A 7,979-nucleotide genomic window follows, 5' to 3' on the forward strand; every position below is an offset into this window, starting at 1 on the left:
TCTCTAAGGCAGCTGGACATTATTGAACATCCTTTGGGCAGCTCCTGCAGCCAAGCTGGTGCCAAACGTATTGTTTCATAAGTTTCCTGTTGGACAACACCAGTGAGGCCAAGAGGGGGCTCTTGACAACTGGGCATCTCAGGATCTCCATACCTTCTGCCCAGGCTTGTGATGACGATCATCATCACCCATCGTCCTATAGGACAGACAGATGCCAACCACCAAAGGAAACCAGAAATTGTTTATAATTTTAGCATTAGCACTAAGTTCATGATTTTCTTATGGAAATAATATTGAAGATACTAGATTGCAAAGTTTTGGAATGGATTTGGCATTGGTTGATTATTGTCACATGTACTGAGGTAGAGTGAAGTTGTTTTGTACACTGTCCACACATTCATGGCGCTGTGCACTGAAGGAGAAAAGGTAAATTAACAGTAGAGAGCAGAATAAAGTGTAACAGCGACAGAGAAAGTGCAGTGGAGGTAGGCAGTGAAGTGCAAGGTCATAACAAGGTAGATTGTGAGGTTAATAGTCTATTTTATTATACTGGGGAACCATTCAATTGTTCATAGCAGCAGGTAGAAGCTGTCCTTCAGCCTGGTGGTACGTCCTTTAGGTAAGCGTATTTTTTCACAGTGGGTGATGGAGAAACATGGTTGCATCTATGAATTCAGGAACAATGATCAATTGGTGAAAATATTCTATGGGGCTTTGTTAACGGAGCACAGTTTATTCTAGCAGGGTTTCTAACTATGCTATCTTTATTTGGCCAGCACACTACATTCTTTGATTCATAGAAAAGTAGAAAACCTGCAGCACAATACAGGCCCTTCGGCCCACAAAGCTGTGCCGAACATGTCCTTACCTTAGAAATTACCTAGGGTTACCTGTAGCCCTCTATTTTTTTTTAAACTCCACATACCTGCCCAGGAGTCTCTTAAAAGACCCCTATCATATCCGCCTCCACCATCATTGCCGGCAGCCCATTCCACGCATTTCACCACTCTCTGCGTAAAAAAACTTACCCCGACATCTCCTCTGTACCTTCTTCCAAGCACCTTAAAACTGTGCCCTCTTGTGCTAACCATTTCAGCCCTGGGAAAAAGCCTCTGACTATTCACGCGATCAATGGCTCTTATCACCTTATACAGCTCTATCAGGTCACCTCTCATCCTCCGTCGCTCCAAGGAGAAAAGGCCGAGTTCACTCAACCTATTCTCATAAGGCATACTCCCCAATCCAGGCAACATCCTTGTAAATCTCCTTTGCACCCTTTTTACGGTTTCCACATCCTTGCTGTAGTGAGGCGACCAGAATTGAGCACAGTACTCCAAGTAGGGTCTGACCAGGGTCCTATATAGCTGCAACATTACCTCTCAGCTCCTAAACTCAATCCCACGATTGATGAAGGCCAATGCACCGTATGACTTCTTAACCACACAGTCAACCTGTGCAGCAGCTTTGAGTGTCCTATGGACTCGGACCCCAAGATCCCTCTGATCCTCCACACGGCCAAGAGTCTTACCATTAGTACTATATTCTGTCATCATATTTGACCTACCAGAATGAACCACCTCACACTTATCTGGGTTGAACTCTATCTTCCATTTCTCAGCCCTGTTTTGCATCCTATCAATATCCTGCTGTAAACTTTAAACACGAGAAGTGCTGGAAATCCAAAGTGTCACAAACAAAATGTTGGAGGAACTCAGCACGTCAGGCAGCAAATAGTCAATGTTTAGGCTGGGACTCTTCCTAAGGACTGCAAAGGAATGGTGAAGATGCCAGAATAAAAAGATGAGGGGAGGGGAAAGAGGATAGCTAGAAGATGATAGGTGAAGCCAGGTGGGAAGGAAAGGTAAAGGAATCTGATAGGAAAGGAGAGTAGACCATAGCAGAAAGGGAAGGAGGAGGGCCAATAGGTGGAGGTGATAGGCAGATGAGAAGAGGTAAGAGGCCAGAGTAGGGAACAGAAGAATAGGTGAGGGGGAAGGATTTTTTTATATCTGGAAGGAGAAATCAATATTCATGCCATCAGGTTAGAGGCTACCCAGGCAGAATTACCTACCGAAGCAACACATCTACAGCAGATGCCATCTCACTGGCTTTCACACAACCCTGGAATATCTGGACACCAAAGGTGCATACATCAGGATGATCAGGATGCTCCTTATCGTTTATAGCTCAGCATTTAACACCATCATCCCCTCAAAACTAAACAGTAAACTCCTAGACCTGGGCCTCAATACCCCCCGTGCAATTGGACACTGGATTTCCTCACTTGCAGCCCCCAGTCAATTTGGATTGGCAAAAACACCTCCTCCACAATCTCCAACAGCATAGGAGCTCCGCAGGGATGTGTGCTTCGCCCCTGCTCTACTCGCTTTACACCTATGACTATGTGGATAAGTACAGTTCCAACACCATATACAAGTTTGCTGATGACATCGCTGTTGTGGGCCATAGCAAAGGTGGTGATGAATCAGCATACAGGAGGGAGATTGAAAACTTGCCTGAGTGGCGTCATACAACCACCTCTCACTCAATGTCAATAAGACTAAGGAACTGATTGTAGATTTCAGAATTAAAATGTTTAGCCATGGGAAGTTCTGCTTTTCGCAGAGGGAGCGGAGGTGCTCAACAAGCAGTCCTCAATTCACGATGGTTATCACCCAATGTAGAGGAGGCCGCATTGTGAGCACCAGACACAATAGACAACCCCAGCAGAAATCACAAGTTGCCTCTCCTGGAAGGATTGTTTGGGACCCTGAATGGAGGGAGATTAGTGGGGAGGGATGAATGGACAAGGGAATGATGGAGGGAGTGATCCCCGTGGAAAGTGGAGAGTAGGGGGTGGAGGAAAAGATGTGCTTGGTAGTAGGATCCTTTTGGAGACAGCAGAGTTGTGGAGAATGATGTGTTGGATGCAGAGGTTCGTGGGGTGTTGGGTAAGGACAAGGGGAATACTATCTTTGCACACAGAGCTGTTGATGGGGAAAGTTAGTTACAGGAAAGCCAAGGTTATGAGATATTTAGCACAAGATGACTATGTGAAATCTGAACAGAAAACTCAGGTTCTGGTGAATTCAACTCTTACTTATATAATCAAGTGAAATAAAATAGAATCTGTAAATTACTTTGTAAACTTAGTATTTCCACTAACCTGCAAGATACATAGGGTCATGGAGTCACACAACATAGTCAGAGGTTCCTCGGCCCATCTTATCCATGCTGACCAACATTCTTCAATACTAATCCCATTTATCAGCAGTTGGTCTGTAAACTTCTCTGCCCTAGCAATTCAAGTGCTAAGATATAACTCTGATGAAAGGTCTTCTACCTGAAATATTTACTTTGTTACTCATCCACAGATATGGCCTGGCCACTTGAGTATTTCCAGCATTTTCTGTGTTTTTTAGACTTCCAGCATCTGTGTTTTTATTCACATTTAGATTCAGATTCAGATCCTTTTTTTTAATCACATGTGTATCGAAACATACAGTGAAAAACATTGTTTGCGTTAACAACCAACACAACCTAAGGATTTACGAGGGGCCCGTTCTAGCCAACCAACGAACCATACACTGACACACATGCACGCACAGTCCTCCAATCCTGGGACCTGTAGCTACCCCCTGTGTATTTGCAGCCTCACAGAAACGGCTTTGATCTTCAGTATTGACTCACAGATAATGATAAATGAGGATCATAAACTCCAGGCCTCAGACACTGGACTCACCGATAAAAGGACCGAAAAACTCCAACCCATGAGCACCAGACTCTCCGACGACCGGACCCCAAGCTCTAGGTCTTGAACTCCAGTCAAGGGGGTCAATGGGCCTCATGCTTCCTGCCCATATGGAACTCTGATAACAGGACACATCAATGACTCATTGACCTGGGGGACCCACTAGCCCTTATCCTCGTGGTCTGCCTGCTCAACATCCAACTATGGATGTCCTTCATCCCACATCCACATCGCGAGTCTTCAAATGTGGACATAAGGTACAGAGGAGGCCTAGGTTCCAATCTGTCCTTTAACACCCCCCCAACTTACTGTCCCTAAACTCTACCCCAACCCTAACTCCACAACACACCCCCATGAACCTTAAAAACAACTAAGTCTGAACCATGACCTTGTCAGAGATCACAGTTCAACATCATCTCGACTGGAACTATAATGCCTTTTATGACCTCTGAATGTGCCAACATGATTTTCAACTAAGTAAATAATTTTGAAGAGCAGTCACAGTTGTAATATGGGTAGTGCATTGGCCAATCTGAATGCCACGATATCTTGCAGAGAGCAGTTTAGTAACTAAGCAAATATATGGTTTCTTCCATTGACCTTGGTTGTAGGGCAAGCATGGACCATGGCAACTTAAGAAGTTTGCATTAAAAATGAATAAATGAATGAATGGCACCAATTTTGTTTTGCTTAATCCCTTTCTCTTGTCTTTCTCTGGGCTCAATAGTTTTTCCATGATACGGAAGGTTTGGCACTTCTTGTTTCCATGTGCAGTTCATCTGCAGATGTATCTCAGCAAAGTACGAAAATCACGAGATGCATTGAACGAGAGACAGTGGTGAACTGCTAGCACTTTGTGTGGAACTGCCAACGGTTTCCTGCAATGGTGCTAAATTGCTCAGGATATCTGTGCAACTGCAGGGTAGCCCAAACCTCATAGTGGTTGTTCATCAGTGCCTTAGTGACCGGACATTGGCATTTCACTCTTCATTAGTTAGAGCCATGCAAAGTCGCCAAGATTCTGCAGCAACTGCTGGAGATCAGCTTAGACATCTTATACCAGGTTAGACATGGAACTAGTTTTCCTTCATTGACTTCAGTTGAGGGAATTGGCAAAGAAGTATTTGACATATGTTTATAGATTTCTTTAATTGTTTGCATTGTTTTGAATAAAGGAACAGCAGTTATAATGGGTGACTTCAATCTACATGTAGATTGGGTGAACCAAATTGGTAAAGGTGCTGAGGAAGAGGATTTCTTGGAATGTATGCGGGATGGTTTTTTGAACCAATATGTCGAGGAACCAACTAGAGAGCAGGCTATTCTGGACTGGGTTTTGAGCAATGAGGAAGGGTTAATTAGCGATCTTGTCATGAGAGGCCCCTTGGGTAAGAGTGACCATAATATGGTGGAATTCTTCATTAAGATGGACAGTGACATAGTTAATTCAGAAACAAAGGTTCTGAACTTAAAGAGGGGTAACTTTGAAGGTATGAGACGTGAATTAGCTAAGATAGACTGGCAAATGACACTTAAAGGATTGACGGTGGATATGCAATGGCAAGCATTTAAAGGTTGCATGGATGAACTGCAACAAATGTTCATCCCACTTTGGCAAAAGAATAAATCAAGGAAGGTAGTGCACCCGTGGCTGACAAGAGAAATTAGGGATAGTATCAATTCCAAAGAAGCAGCATACAAATTAGCCACAGAAAGTGGCTCACCTGAGGACTGGGAGAAATTCAGAGTTCAGCAGAGGAGGACAAAGGGCTTAATTAGGAAGGGGAAAAAAGATTATGAGAGAAAACTGGCAGGCAACATAAAAACAGACTGTAAAAGCTTTTATAGATATGTAAAAAGGAAAAGACTGGTAAAGACAAATGTAGGTCCCCTGCAGACAGAAACAGGTGAGTTGATTATGGGGAGCAAGGACATGGCAGACCAATTGAATAATTACTTTGGTTCTGTCTTCACTAAGGAGGACATAAATAATCTTCCAGAAATAGTAGGGGACAGAGGGTCCAGTGAGATGGAGGAACTGAGTGAAATACATGTTAGTAGGGAAGTGGTATTAGGTAAATTGAAGGGATTGAAGGCAGATAAATCCCCAGGGCCAGATGGTCTGCATCCCAGGGTGCTTAAGGAAGTAGCCCAAGAAATAGTGGATGCATTAGTGATAATTTTTCAAAACTCGTTAGATTCTGGACTAGTTCCTGAGGATTGGAGGGTGGCTAATGTAACTCCACTTTTTAAAAAAGGAGGGAGAGAGAAACCGGGGAATTATAGACCGGTTAGCCTGACGTCGGTGGTGGGGAAACTGCTGGAGTCAGTTATCAAGGATGTGATAACAGCACATTTGGAAAGTGGTGAAATGATCGGACAAAGTCAGCATGGATTTGTGAAAGGAAAATTATGTCTGACGAATCTCATAGAATTTTTTGAGGATGTAACTAGTAGAGTGGATAGGGGAGAACCAGTGGATGTGGTATATTTGGATTTTCAGAAGGCTTTTGACAAGGTGCCACACAGGAGATTAGTGTGCAAACTTAAAGCACACGGTATTGGGGGTAAGGTATTGGTGTGGGTGGAGAGTTGGTTAGCAGACAGGAAGCAAAGAGTGGGAATAAACGGGACCTTTTCAGAATGGCAGGCGGTGACTAGTGGGGTACCGCAAGGCTCAGTGCTGGGACCCCAGTTTACAATATATATTAATGACTTGGATGAGGGAATTAAATGCAGCATCTCCAAGTTTGCGGATGACACGAAGCTGGGTGGCAGTGTTAGCTGTGAGGAGGATGCTAAGAGGATGCAGGGTGACTTGGATAGGTTGGGTGAGTGGGCAAATTCATGGCAGATGCAATTTAATGTGGATAAATGTGAAGTTATCCACTTTGGTGGCAAAAATAGGAAAACAGATTATTATCTGAATGGTGGCCGATTAGGAAAAGGGGAGGTGCAACGTGACCTGGGTGTCATTATACACCAGTCATTGAAAGTGGGCATGCAGGTACAGCAGGCGGTGAAAAAGGCGAATGGTATGCTGGCATTTATAGCGAGGGGATTTGAGTACGGGAGCAGGGAGGTACTACTGCAGTTGTACAAGGCCTTGGTGAGACCGCACCTGGAGTATTGTGTGCAGTTTTGGTCCCCTAATCTGAGGAAAGACATCCTTGCCATAGAGGGAGTACAGAGAAGGTTCACCAGATTGATTCCTGGGATGGCAGGTCTTTCATATGAAGAAAGACTGGATGAACTGGGCTTGTACTCGTTGGAATTTAGAAGATTGAGGGGGGATCTGATTGAAACGTATAAGATCCTAAAGGGATTGGACAGGCTAGATGCAGGAAGATTGTTCCCGATGTTGGGGAAGTCCAGAACGAGGGGACACAGTTTGAGGATAGAGGGGAAGCCTTTTAGGACTGAGATTAGGAAAAACTTCTTCACACAGAGAGTGGTGAATCTGTGGAATTCTCTGCCACAGGAAACAGTTGAGGCCAGTTCATTGGCTATATTTAAGATGGAGTTAGATATGACCCTTGTGGCTACGGGGGTCAGGGGGTATGGAGGGAAGGCTGGGGCGGTGTTCTGAGTTGGATGATCAGCCATGATCATAACAAATGGCGGTGCAGGCTCGAAGGGCCGAATGGCCTACTCCTGCACCTATTTTCTATGTTTCTATGTTTCTATGTAATATTGTTAGCATTTTAAGCATTTTTCATGTTTTAATTTTGGACAAGTTTTTCAATAACTGCTAACACCTTTGAATAGAGACAGGAGATGGGATTAGTAAGAGCCCACTGTCAGTGTGAATAAGGAGTTTTGAGCTTGGGCAAGAGGTCAGTGACCGCTACAGCTAGCTCACTTTTGAGTGCAAAATGTGGGGATTTAAATGTATATCTGAGGAAGGAGTGTTGCTAAGTACATCTGTACCCACTGGAGGCATTGGTTGACTTATTGATCCTTTGGTCAGAGAGAAGGGACCCAGAAGGTGTGAATGTAAGTGGGTGACAAAGTGTGTTGCCTAATTATGTACATCAAAAAATTGGAGAAGCCAGTGACATGCAGGGAGGAGATACTGAAGGGAGAGAAATCATACTTGGGTGGTAGCAGTCTTTGAAGGGGAACATAACAGTGAGGAGGGACACTGTTTCGTTGTTCGGGATGGAATGGAGTTTGAGAGCTTCACTATTGTTACAGCTAACTGCTTCACTTATCTCAGTTCAGACCA

This window comes from Mobula birostris, chromosome 23 (genome assembly GCF_030028105.1).
Source record: "Mobula birostris isolate sMobBir1 chromosome 23, sMobBir1.hap1, whole genome shotgun sequence".
In the NCBI taxonomy this organism is placed as follows: domain Eukaryota; kingdom Metazoa; phylum Chordata; class Chondrichthyes; order Myliobatiformes; family Myliobatidae; genus Mobula; species Mobula birostris.